The following is a 13,369-nucleotide window of genomic DNA, read 5'->3' as shown; positions in this document are numbered from 1 at the left end:
TCTTTGAGGAAAACATAGGCAGAACACTCTATGACATAAATCATAGCAAAATCCTTTTTGACCCAGCTCCTAGAGAAATAGTAATAAAAACAAAAATAAACAAATGGGACCTAATGAAATTTAAAAGCTTTTGCACAGCAAAGGAAACCATAAACAAGACGAAAAGACGACCCTCAAAATGGGAGAAAATATTTGCAAATGAAGCAACTGACAGAGGATTAATCTCCAAAATTTACAAGTAGCTCATGCAGCTCAATATTAAGAAAACAAACAGTGCAATCCAAAAATGGGCAGAAGATCTAAATAGATATTTCTCCAAAGAATATGTACAGATTGCCAACAAACACATGAAACAATGCTCAACATCATTAATCATTAGAGAAATGCAAATCAAAACTACAATGCGATATCACCTCACACCTCTTAGAATGGGCATCATCAGAAACTCTAGAAACAATATATGCTGGCAAGGGTGTGGAGAAAAGGGAACACTCCTGCACTGTTGGTGGGAATGTAAATTGATACAGCCACTATGGAGAACAGTATGGAGGTTCCCTAAAAAACTAAAAATAGAACTACCATACGACTCAGTAATCCCACTACTGGGCATATACCCTGAGAAAACCGTAGTTCAAAAAGAGTCATGTACCAAAATGTTCATTGCAGCTCTGTTTACAATAGCCAGGACATGGAAGCAACCTAAGTGTCCATCATCGTATGAATGGATAAAGATGTGGCACAGATATACAATGGAGTATTACTCAGCAATATAAAGAAACGAAATTGAGTTATTTGTAGTGAGATGGATGGACCTAGAGTCTGTCATACCGAGTGAAGTAAGTCAAAGAGAAAAACAAATACTGTATGCTAACACATATATATGGAATGTAAAAAAAAAAGGTCATGAAGAACCCATGGGCAAGGTGGGAATAAAGACACAGACCTACTAGAGAATGGACTTGAGGGAACGGGAAGCAGGAAGCGTAAGCTGGGACAAAGTGAGAGAGTGGTAGTGTATATATGGACATATATACACTACCAAATGTAAAATAGATAGCTAGTGGGAAACAGTCACATAGCACAGGGAGATCAGCTTGGTGCTTTGTGACCAGGTAGGAGGGTGGGAGGGAGGTGAAAGAGGGAGGAGATATGGGGATATATGTATATGTATAACTGATTCACTTTGTTATAATGCACATTGTAAAGCAATTATACTCCAATAAAAATGTCAAAAAAACCTGTCTATAAATTGAATTAAAATTTTGTTCTAGTTAGTGTGTATGTATTATAGAGTATATATACAAGCATGAGAGTTGGTCCTTTAAAAATCTTATTTTTATTAAAAAATACACATATATGACTTATCGAGTTATTATGTTATTATTGTAATCCTGTATATCATCCAGGGAAATTCTCAGCTCATTCTGTTAACTCTGGTCATATATGTATATTAGACTTGTATATGCCCAGTTTCTGAGTTTCACTAAAAAGAGGCTGAGTCCAATATACCATTGTTGAGTTGTATAGGTTAGTGTCCTTGGTAGGTGATATTCTTTTCACATTGATACAATGACTCTGTTTTTTTGCTATGTCAGTGTTTTGAGTGGGCCTATTTGAATATAAACACTTCTGCCTCACAATGCAGAGTCAGTTTAGATGGGCAGCTGGGAAACCTCTTCATGTTTTTGACCTTGAAGGAACAGTTGGTTTTCCTATATGTAGTGGGTTATACTGGGTAATTTGTAGGGTTAATTGTTATTGAGATTGGATTCTTCACCTTTTTCCCTACACATTTTAACGTGCCATTTAATGAATGTAAAGTTATGCAAAGCATTCATATTAAATAGACTTGTTAAGTATGTCTTTCCTGTCTGCTACATGGTTCTTACTGAGAGTTTTAATATTCAAATATTCATTTATGATGGGGGTTATTCAGGAATATGCCTAATAAAAATATACCATATTCTTCATCTTCAAATTATCACTGTTAAAGAATACATTCCATAATATTTTTCAGTAGTGGATGGAATATCTCAGTTTTCTTCTACTTCCCTTTCGTTTTAAAGGAAAAGTTCCAAAGTAATGACATCTATAAACTGGTTAGGAACTGACGTATACTGTGGAGTAAAAATTGAAGCTGAGTTGCCCTCTAGGGGTTCAGTTTTAACACAACACATTTTGAAATAAGTAATGAGATCTTTGGGGGAGGGGTCTGTCTGCTGAATGGGGAGTCTGTTCATTTTCTGTGTCCTGTGACTAGTCAGAGCAAGCTGACTTCGCTAGTGAAAATGAGGATGTCCCGGTTTTGTAACCTACAGGTGGTTTAATCAGACATCCTTTTTGGGATTTTTTGGTTTGCTTTTAAAGTCAGAGCATTTGTGCTAGACTAATCCAACCATCAACGTATTTTCAAGAATTATTTGGTGATTGATCCACGAATTCTTTTCTGATGCTCCTTTGCCTCCTCAGTGTCACCTCTTAAGCACTTTTAGGTCAGCTGCCTTCCCTCTTCTGCCCAGACCCAGTGCAGACCCCAGTGAAGTGGTTTAATTGTGAATCTTTATTCTCTCAGGATGTGATAATGAGATTTGAGTGGCATGTTTGTGGACTGGGTCTCCAGCCTAAATGGTGCCCAGCTTTACATTGCTTGAGGTCCAGTTCTCTTTGGACTCTGTCTCTGGCACACAGTGCTCTACTGTGTAATTGTAGAGTTAGGCTCTTTACTGTTTAGAAAGAGGGAGCAATTTTTTTTTCCATTATTGGAAATATTAACTGAACTTGGACTTGAGTAAATGGTAAATATGGAGTTTATTTTGTGTGTAGATATTTAAATGTTTAGTATATTTCAGCACATTTGTATATCAAATATAAAAATTCACATGGTTATTGATATATTTTTAAAATGTTAGTGTGTATGTGTGTGTGCATGTATGTTTTAATAATGCTCTTTGATTCCCTTTGAAGGATGCTATAAAACTTTACTCCTTTAAATATATATTTTTCACCTCTGTAGTTATATTGAGATTTTCCATTCTTTTTCTCATGTTTATGGAAAAACCTTGATTACTAACTGTCAGAACCTATTTTTTATCATTAATTTGTAATTATTTTTAAAGTTCAGGTTTTATCTGTTAATTATTTTAATACCTGAAAACTCATTGGATTTTAATATATATTAAAACATTAAATTGGCTGTGGTGTAGATTTGTGCTGTCCAGTTTAGTAGTCACTAGTCACAGGAGCTACTTCATTTTTCTTAGTGACACTACCCACACTTTACATGCTCACTATCCACATGTGGACTATGGCTGCCATATTGTATAATCCAGACACTAATCATCACCACCACTGCAGAAAGTTTTATGGGACAACAGCGGTACAGATATATGAATCATCTTCTTCAGTGTATTTTTAAAAACATCTTAATACTGGTAGTTCCCTGTGTAAAATGAACTGAAGCGTATAAACATTATATGCCTTTATATTTTCTTCTCTTTAATCAAGAGAATATTTTGGAAGTAACTAATTGAAATGGATCACACATGAAATACTTTTACCTTTCCATTTATCTTAAAGATCAGTCTTTATATTAGAAGCTAAGTGATATCAAATGCTGTAATAAAAGTTATATATTTTTGAAATAATGTAAATATATCTACTTTATCTCCATCTTGTGGTAGAAATTTATGGAAATCCTGTTCTTAAGAATATAGTTAAACTGTATACATCTTTACATTGACTTACCCTGCTGTTTCTCATTGCTGTAAATGAATTAAGTGTTTATTAACAGAGTTTTAGGTCTTATTCAAGGAGCCAGTTAAAAATAATTTTAGATTTTATAATTACTATTAAGGGGGAAATCCAGAACTACAGCTGCCATTCAAATATGTTGGAATAGTAAAACAAAGAATACAAACATTTTAGTCATGGTTGAGAGAAAAACAAATACGAGAGCTTTAGCTGCTTATGTGCAGATGTAGTTTTTTGTTGTTAAAGAGGATTATGGTAAATATGTTTCTGTGATAAATCTATGAAGTTTCATGAATTGTTTCTTACTGCCACATAGTTTTTAAAAAAATACTTTTGATTTTTAAAGTTTCTAGTTTTTGAATGTACTCAGCAGTTTTGTGGATAATTATTGTAAAATTATTTTTGGAAGTAAATTTTTAAAGGAGCATTAAAACAATTTGTAAACTATAGCATTCCATATAAATGCATGAAATTATCTTTTTGAATCCTAATATGAAATATCAAAGGTTTAAGAACATACTTTTAAATCAGATTTATTTGAATCAGTTTATTTAAAATTTTTTAAATTAAATAAAAAATATTTCTTAAAAAAATTTTAACAGATTATATTTAACCTAATAGTCTTAATTTTTATATTCTTTTAGCTTAAGTTTTCTTTTTTTAAGTTAATATAATTTACAAAGCAACATTAATTTAGAGTTAAGTTTTTATATGGGAAAGTATGAATGCTCTAGGAATTCTGAAAGAAAATTTTAGTTAAACTCCAAGAATTTAGGAAGAATTTTATGCAACAAATAGACTTTTAAGCTAGGTTAGATTTAGATAGCTTTTTTTTCTTTCTAATCTCCGTTTGTTTATCTTATTAACTATTAGGGAAGAAATAGCCTACAAACGGGTAACATCTAAATAACCTATTTAGAAGGTATCCTGAATAGGAGTTAAAACATGAAAGCTGAATACAATGCAACATTTTTTGGGACAGTGACCAGAGATTAGCCTAATTATAAGACTAGCTTAGGACCGTGTTTTGGTGCTCCTTGAAAGCCTAGCAAAAAAGTCTAGACCTAATATAATAGAAAACAGGGATTTCCATGTAGCAAAGCTTTTTATTTAGGGAAATTCTATGATCTTAGAAACTTAGCATTAGATGGAGCTTTTGAGGCTGACTAGTTCCAGTTCAGGAATCTTTCCAACAATATATGAGACTTTCTGTTTTCTATAGCTCTGCCCCAATTCAGACTTTTATTATTTACCTCCTCCTGCATCTGATTGTTAGGTTTTTAGAAAACATCATTCTTTTGAAAAAAATTATAAATTCTCAATTTATATAATGTAAGGAATATAGAAAGTATGAAACCCCTCCACAAAATTACCCTATATGTCAACATTCACAAATACAGGTATCTCTCTGTGAACATATATGGAAGGGATTATATGATTTTTAAAAGTTGAATTTAGCAAAACAAAACTAAACTTAAAGATTTGCTGAAGTTCAGGTAAAATTTTCTGGATTAAAAAATGTATTACTTCCAAATTTGCCTCAGATCTTAAGAAAAAGATTATATAAAAACCATTAATAAACTTGAGTCATTGTGTTTTTAAAATTTCATATTCTAATTATGAACAGTATTGAAAATATTATTATTCTCCCTCCACATCCTGACTTTTAGGGTCCCGGTTTTTGTAAGTTGTATTTTTACGTGGTCTCAATTTATAATACTTCTTTTCTATAACTGTGAATTTAATGCTCACCACATCTTCTCCTAGTTGTATTTCTTTGTTTTGATCCATTGCTGGATGGGCTGGATTTCATTGTCACATAGTTTATTTAAGAAGAATCTTTGGGTTCTAGAATCCTTACTATCATGTTTGGAAATTACTACTTGTTGCCTTATACATGTGTGACATGTAGGGTGGGTGTAAAATTGTCGGGTCATGTTTTTCCCCTCAGAACTTTGTACATGTTGCATTCATGTTTTATGACATTGGATGTTGCTCTGGGAAGTCAGAGACCAGCGTGACTTTGGTCCCCGCCCCACCTTGCAACCATCTTGCCATAGATGATTTGATTTTTTGTGTTTGGATAGTAGAAAAATTCTTTCTTTATCCCTGAGTTGGGCATCTCGGGTGTTTATTGCTCTGTATCAGTTCTTTCTGGAATATACTGTGTCCTTCTGCTTTGTAGATTCAATTCTTCATGTCAGAGAACTTTACTTAAATTGTCATTTAAAATATCTTTTTTTCTTTTCCTTTTTTGAATTCTCTACCTCTAAGATGCCAGTCATCCTTGGAACTTTGACATGGGATTAACACGATGTTATTTGCTGCATCACAAATTACACCAAACTCAGTGGCCCCAAACAGCACACATTTATCATCTCTCAGTTTCTGTGGGTCAGGACTCAAACAGAGTGTGGGTGCCAGGAGTCTGGGGTCTTTCCAGGTCACCTTAGAAGCTGCCTACAGTAATTGCCTACCACACCTTGGTTTTCTCTACCTTTGCGTGACCTTTTTAAATTTTCCTCTGTATTTATGGTGATTATCCTAAGTCATTCTTGTAAAATCTCTCACTTGAATTTTAGCTGTGTCTATTCTATTCCCTATTATTATTATTATTATTATTTTGTGTATGTATGCGGTACGCAGGCCTCTCACTGTTGTGGCCTCTCCCGTTGCGGAGCACAGGCTCCAGACGCGCAGGCTCAGCGGCCATGGCTCACGGGCCCAGCCGCTCCACGGCATGTGGGATCTTCCCGGACCGGGGCACGAACCCGTGTCCCCTGCATCGTCAGGTGGACTCTCAACCACTGCGCCATCAGGGAAGCCCTATTCCCTATTATTTATTACCACTATTATGGGTTTATTTTGGTCTTCAGTTTATATTTTTATCTCTTCTTTCATCTCACTCTATTTTATCAGCCATTCCTTGAAGTCTAGCTTTCTTGAATTTATGTTTTATGAAGTTCTTATGTAGTGTGACATCTGAGATGAATCTTCTTTTCCTTAGGGTGTGTTTGCAGAGTTGCCCTGCTGTTTCTCTGAAAAGTTGTGGGTTAATTCTAACACTCCTGCCACCTTTTTCTGATGTTTCTCGTCCCTCGTGGGAGCCTGGAGGGAGGGGAGAAGGAGCTCGCAGTCCAGTGCAGTGTTTCTGTTAAATAGCCCTTGGGGCTGTGTCCTCTTTCCTATGGGCCTCTGGGTGCCCATCTTTGTTAAGTAGGGAGGCTGGGGAATGGCAGTCCTGGGGGCTCTTCTTCCCCTGCTGGGTCCTCTGAGGGGCTGAAGGGTTTTATTCTAGAGGTTTTGTTTTGTTTTTTTCCTTTTCTCTAGGATTCCCGTTTATGCCCTTAGTCTGCTTCTCTCAAGGATGAGGGGTGCTAGTAGTGTGAATTCTCAGGACTTTGTTAGCTCATTTTCTCTTCTCAGTGTGTTCTGGGGGTAGAGTGGGGGTGGAAACTGGGCTGAGCCTTGCCAGAGTCTTTTCTTTCTTTCTCAACTATTCCTTTTTAAATTATGGTATAAGACCATAGCTATACCTTTTTTCTTTATTGTGGAAGCTATCCAATGTTTCCTTTTTTTAAACTACTTTTGTTTACTTTTTTTGAGGAAGGGTTTATTAGCTTGAAATGTCCTGCAATTTGTAGCCAGAACTATCCTCAGTGTCTGTTGCCTGAATTGTTTTCTTAGCGATAGACTAGATTTCTCTATCTAGAAAATTTCCTTTCCTTCCCCAACTTTACCCTAAGTGTTGCTGCTGGGTAGAGCTTGCTGAAGTGTACGGTTTGGTCCATGTCATTCTCCACTGCCTGTAGGGTCCAGTCTAAACTCTTACATTTAAGATCTTCCAGGATGTTACTTAAGCCTGCTCTACTAGTCACAGTCTTGCTTTTTTTCTTGAGCTTCGGCTCTGGCTAAATTTAAGTATTTCCAGTTTTCCATACATACCCTGGGGTCGGTTTCCAAGATGTGACCAGTCCATAACATGGCATGTGTACCCTCGCGGTTTTTAGACCTCCCAGTCTTCTGATCCCTTTCTCTAGGAACACTCTCATTTGTCCAGATCCATCTCAATGTGTGTTCCCCAGAGAAGAGCACAGAGAGGCTGTGAGCTGCCACTGTGATTGTGGCACTGATATTAATATGAGTGGTCCAGGTGTCCTGTCGTTTTTCATATCATGGGATCACATTGACTTTATCTGTCATTCTATTCTAAAATTTGAATGTTGTTTTAAAATGTAAATGCAGGAATTTGTATTTATTCCTGAGAAATTTCACCTTTTTTTTTTTTTTACAAGATTTCCTTAACTGTAGATTTTTTAAAATTTATTTATTTATGGCTGTGTTGGGTCTTCGTTTCTGTGCGAGGGCTTTCTCTAGTTGTGGCAAGTGGGGGCCACTCTTCATCGTGGTGCGCAGGCCTCTCACTGTCGGGGCCTCTCTTGTTGCAGAGCACAGGCTCCAGACGCGCAGGCTCAGTAGTTGTGGCTCACGGGCCTAGTTGCTCCGCGGCATGTGGGATTTTCCCAGACCAGGGCTCGAACCCGTGTCCCCTGCATTGGCAGGCAGATTCTCAACCACTGCGCCAACAGGGAAGCCCAGAAATTTCACCTTTAATCAGAGGAGACATTAGCAAGAATTGGTGATTGAAGAGGCCCCGAAGAGAAGTCTGATGACACTTATGAAAGTTTGGTTTCAAATGATTCGCCAGAAGCAGTGAACTTGGACACCTTAGGTCTGAGGTAGATCGTTGTGACATATCCAGCAAGATACCCAGCTTTTAGCAGAAATTTGCTTTAGTCTTAGGTTTCTAATGTAAGGCATTGCAACAAGGTTTTAAAGCAAAACATACACCTTTTCAAAGTATTCTTTTTCTTAACTCAAAACCTTGTTTTGAGTCCTGTAAAATCTGTGTTCATTTTTTCTCTAAGACCTTTTATATTTTGTATGTATGATTAAATTTGAACTGTGTGGATTTCAACTGAGGGAAGGGAATAATTTTTTTTTTTTTCTTAATCACGGAGTGCTATAATTTCAAGGCATCAATATAATTCATTTAACCCTAAAGAAATTGTGCAACAAGCAAAACATCAAAAATGGAAAACAACAAAGGTTAACTTCCTACAGGGGCCAATAGACAGGATCTCTTGCAGCACAGCAATTAACCTTCACATACTGGAGTCTTGTTTAAAAGGCCATCAACAACTCAGATTGCTGAAAAATCACAAGTGTCACCAACAAACGGAATGTTGATTAAACAGAGTCCAAAAACTTTCCAAAGGGCTGCCTTCTCTGAAGGGATTTCAGACTGTTGCTAGCACAGGTTGGTTAAGCCAAATCTCACTGACGGATCCATTAGAGATGAGAATGCCCAGTCAGTGCTGTTTTAAAAATGTAAAACACTGGGAGGGAAAAAAACAAATAAAACAATCTACTGTTCCCTAACATATATGGCTTAGCACCCAGAGAAGCCTCTGCCCCCAAAAGACACTTTCTACATAGGGCTAAGCTTCATTAAATGAGGTGTAATCTTTCATTTTCAGGACATGTCTTTCCTTGCAGGGTCTTTAGAGGCAGAAGTTCCACTTGGATTCTAATTGTTGCTCACGATGATCGCCCGAGCGGCGGACGGGCTCCCGTTGGCCGCCTCGATGCAGGAGGACGAACAGTCTGGCCGGGACCTTCAACAGTACCAGAGTCAGGCTAAGCAACTCTTTCGAAAGTTGAATGAACAGTCCCCTACCAGATGCACCTTGGAAGCTGGTGCCATGACTTTTCACTACATTATTGAACAGGGGGTGTGTTATTTGGTTCTGTGTGAAGCTGCCTTCCCTAAAAAGTTGGCTTTTGCCTACCTAGAAGATTTACATTCAGAGTTTGATGAACAGCATGGGAAGAAGGTGTCAACTGTGTCTAGACCCTATTCCTTTATTGAGTTCGATACCTACATTCAGAAAACCAAGAAGCTTTACATTGACAGTCATGCTCGGAGAAACCTAGGCTCCATCAACACTGAATTGCATGTGCAGAGGATCATGGTGGCCAATATTGAAGAAGTGCTACAACGGGGAGAAGCACTCTCAGCATTGGATTCAAAGGCTAACAATTTGTCCAGTCTGTCCAAGAAATACCGCCAGGATGCGAAGTACTTGAACATGCGTTCCACTTATGCCCAACTTGCAGCAGTAGCTGTATTTTTCATCATGTTAATAGTGTATGTGAGATTCTAGTGGCTGTGAAGTAGTGAATCCAGTCACTGGCAAGGGAGAACCTAGAACCCAGCAGGTGTATGTTTTCAGGAAGCTGAGCTCACAGAGATGCGTCCATCTTCACAGGCTACGGAAACTCAACACTGGCCCGGACGGCCGTAGGTGCGTCTTGACTTGCTCCTCCGCGACAACAGTTATACCTCTTCCTCAGTTCCCAAAGACCCAGCTGCTCGCGTCTCCGATTCCCGCTGAGGTTGGGAATAATTTTTTTTAAGAACTCATTTTGATTGGGTAAAATAATTTACGTATTCATGAGCTGAAATAAAATATTATTGTCCACATCTTAAAAAAAATTGGGTAAAATAAATGTAAAGTTAGTGATTTTTTTTTTAAAAGGTCTTTACGATAGTAATGCCCAGTTATGTAGAAAGGGCTGCCCCAGGATCTTCTGTTTACCATAGCACGATGTATGCCCGTTAGTGATTCTGCCAGTGCCGGCTGGGGGGCAATGACATAAATGAATTCCATCAAAAAAGTTATAGATAGAACGAGCATTACCGTTTTGAGAGCCTTACTCAGGTGTTATGATTGCAAAAAGAGACATGCTTGTTTCCCACTGATATATAAAAATTTCTGTAACTGTTTTATTTTCTTACCAAACAGCTTTCTAGTGTTGTACATATGGAGTTATATAGCAAAATTGGGAGAAAGTGTTTTCTTCCTTTTTTTTTTTTTTAGCATTAAAAAAATATTTATTTATTCGTTTGTTTGTTTGGCCTTGCCAGGTTTTAGTTGTGGCATACGGGATCTTATAGTTGCGGTATGCTGGTTCTTTAGTTGTGGCATGCAGAATCTTTAGTTGTGGCATGCAAACTCTTAGGTGTGGCATGTGGGATCTAGTTCCCTGACCAGGGATCAGGCCCAGGCCTCCTGCATTGGGAGTGCAGAGTCTTAGCCACTGGACCACCAGGGAAGTCCCAGTATTTTCTTTTTCTTATATGAAATACATTTTTTCCATCTACAGTATAGGACAAGTAAACTTTTATTAACCAGATGGATTTAGGAGAGTTTTTTTATAGGCTTTTGCAAAGTAAGTAAGATAAAGTACTTGTATGGCTGCATGGACAGTAGTGAATAGCAGAAGTTAACTACTAAACTGCTTGTATTTCATAAATAAAAAGAAAGAAAACTGTGTATTTACAAGTTAAAAACTCATTTTAACCTGACATCCTTTCATCTTATTTTTACCATCTTCTCTTTAGGCAATCTGTCTGTGTTCATTGACTTAGACCAAATAGAGGACTTAAGTTCTTAGTGGATGCTAGTAGGGTAACGTCTAGATTTATCATTCCAAAACATCAGCCAGTACTCACATTCCCTGTTATTCAGGGCACCAGTTATATTAGAAATCAGGCTTGGGTTAGTTAGCCAAACTTATTTCTTCATTGTTTTGTTACCGTGGTAGAAGTTGCAGAGATGTTTACTGTATGTTACTGAGTTTTTAGAAAAATAAAGAACCTGTAACTCTGGAAGGCATAGAGAATGCCGTTTTCACACTTTGCAGCCCTAGAAATACCATTATTGAATGTTTCTTCAATAGATGTGTTTTAATCTGAGCTCAGCTTGCTTTAAGATTTTAAATCAGTTTTTATGTATTTCTTTGGTCTTGAGTCTTTACTTTCATTTTCATGGCATCTTAAAATTAAGCCCTGCCTGATTTCCACAAGAGCCATGTAGTTGGCATTAGCAGCTATGCCTTCTCTTTGGTGGTTGGTGGAGGGGGCACCTGCCTTGTGTTTAGGAATCCAGTTCTGGAAATTTAGTCTTATCTACAGTTATTCTTTCCTCATGTCCATTTTCCATATAAATATTTTTTGAGCGTTCGTGTGGAATTAGAAACTACAGTATTTGTATTATGCTATCATTGGGTATACAAATGTTGTTGATTCCTTTACTCGCTTTAAGTTTTCCCCCCGAAATTGTCAGAGGGTCCTACTTCAACGATCCTACATAAAATGAATTCTCTCTCTCCTTTTTTTCCTATCACTTTGTCTAAATTCTAGCCTGCTGTACAATATTGTATTTCTTGCCTGTCGTGTTCTTTTGAGTAAGCTTCACAAGGACAGAGAGTCTGGTTTGTTTTACTCACTTATTCCAAATACCTAGAATAGGTACATATAGAAATGGTAAATATTTAACAAAAGAATGAAGTCAGCATATGTTGTCTGAGTTCTTTTTCTACTGTTGTAGAGGATAAGAATTAGCGTGGACTGGGCCAGTCGCTTTCAAAATATTTTTTCACCCGGCTGATGGTAAGAAATACATTTTAACGTACAACCCAGTGTATACATATGTACGCACTTTTGTGTTTATATAGATGAAATGCACGGTATACATTATTTCCTCTTCTCTTTCATTTTTAAAAACAAATGTTTGCAATCTGCTAAATTTTCATGATCCACTAAAGGGGTACAGACTTCAGTTTGCGTTAGGCAATAGATAAACCTAAAAAATTTTCATATAAGTAGAACCTGGTTTTCCCTTTGTCTTACGTGACTGTTGGAAGTGTTTTGTTTTCATTTCAAATTGGTCCTTAAGAGTATTTTTCATGTTTCTATATTACCTGCTGTTTTGAGAAACTGATTCTTAAAAAACCATGGATAAATTATTTAGTAAAAATGAACTTAATTTGTAATATGTGCAGTTCCTCTCAAGTGTGTTTCTTTCTTTTTTTTTTTTTTTTTACTTTTGGGTTCATTTCTTTTTGAAGGAGGAAGAGTTCCTTCCCCATAAACGGAGCCAGTAGTTCGGAGACAGAAATGAAACTGAAGTGGAGTGAAAAGCAACGATAGATTCATTTTGAGATCTGAATAGAATCCAGGACCAAGTGGGTTAGGAACAGACTGTTAGAAATCTGAATTCCTATCTCCCCCAGCTGTCCCAAGACTCAACAGGCCAGGAATTATGCATATATTCAGTTAACTAGAATGTGACAGATATGCCTCATGAAAAATGTAATGGGGAGACTCCTTAAATGGTTGGTTGATTACCGTTGTAACCGTGTAATATTTTACACTAAAACCAGAAGACCCAAGAAATAACTTACTTTTTGACATTAAAAAATATGATGATTCTCTAGTTTTAAAGTTTGTACATTTTGCAAAAGCTCTTTTTAGTTTAATGTCAGCAAAGCAGCTGCTGTTTGAATTTCCTTTGCAAAACACTGAATTATTCATTTCCATAAATAAAACTTCCTTACTAATTATTTAGCATTAATTTATTTCTCTTTATTTCAATCAAGCCCGTTGACATTCTATTAAAATTAAAAATATTCTTTGTGGAATTTAACAAATACAACTCTGACAGCCACTTTCTCTACTTTCTTCTGTTCCTATGACAGAAAATTACCAAAT

At 36.7% G+C, this 13,369-nt stretch overlaps 1 protein-coding gene and 1 pseudogene across 4 annotated transcripts in view; both read left to right on the top strand.

The window, feature by feature from the left end:
* CMC1 (C-X9-C motif containing 1) overlaps positions 1–13,369 on the top strand; it is a 79,068-nt gene that overhangs the window by 43,683 nt on the left and 22,016 nt on the right. The window lies entirely within an intron of this gene.
* On the top strand, positions 9,352–10,065 carry LOC131764346 (vesicle-trafficking protein SEC22b pseudogene; annotated as a pseudogene).

The sequence above is a fragment of the Kogia breviceps genome, chromosome 10 (genome assembly GCF_026419965.1).
Source record: "Kogia breviceps isolate mKogBre1 chromosome 10, mKogBre1 haplotype 1, whole genome shotgun sequence".
NCBI classification, from domain to species: domain Eukaryota; kingdom Metazoa; phylum Chordata; class Mammalia; order Artiodactyla; family Physeteridae; genus Kogia; species Kogia breviceps.
This window is presented reverse-complemented; position numbering and strand designations above follow the sequence as displayed.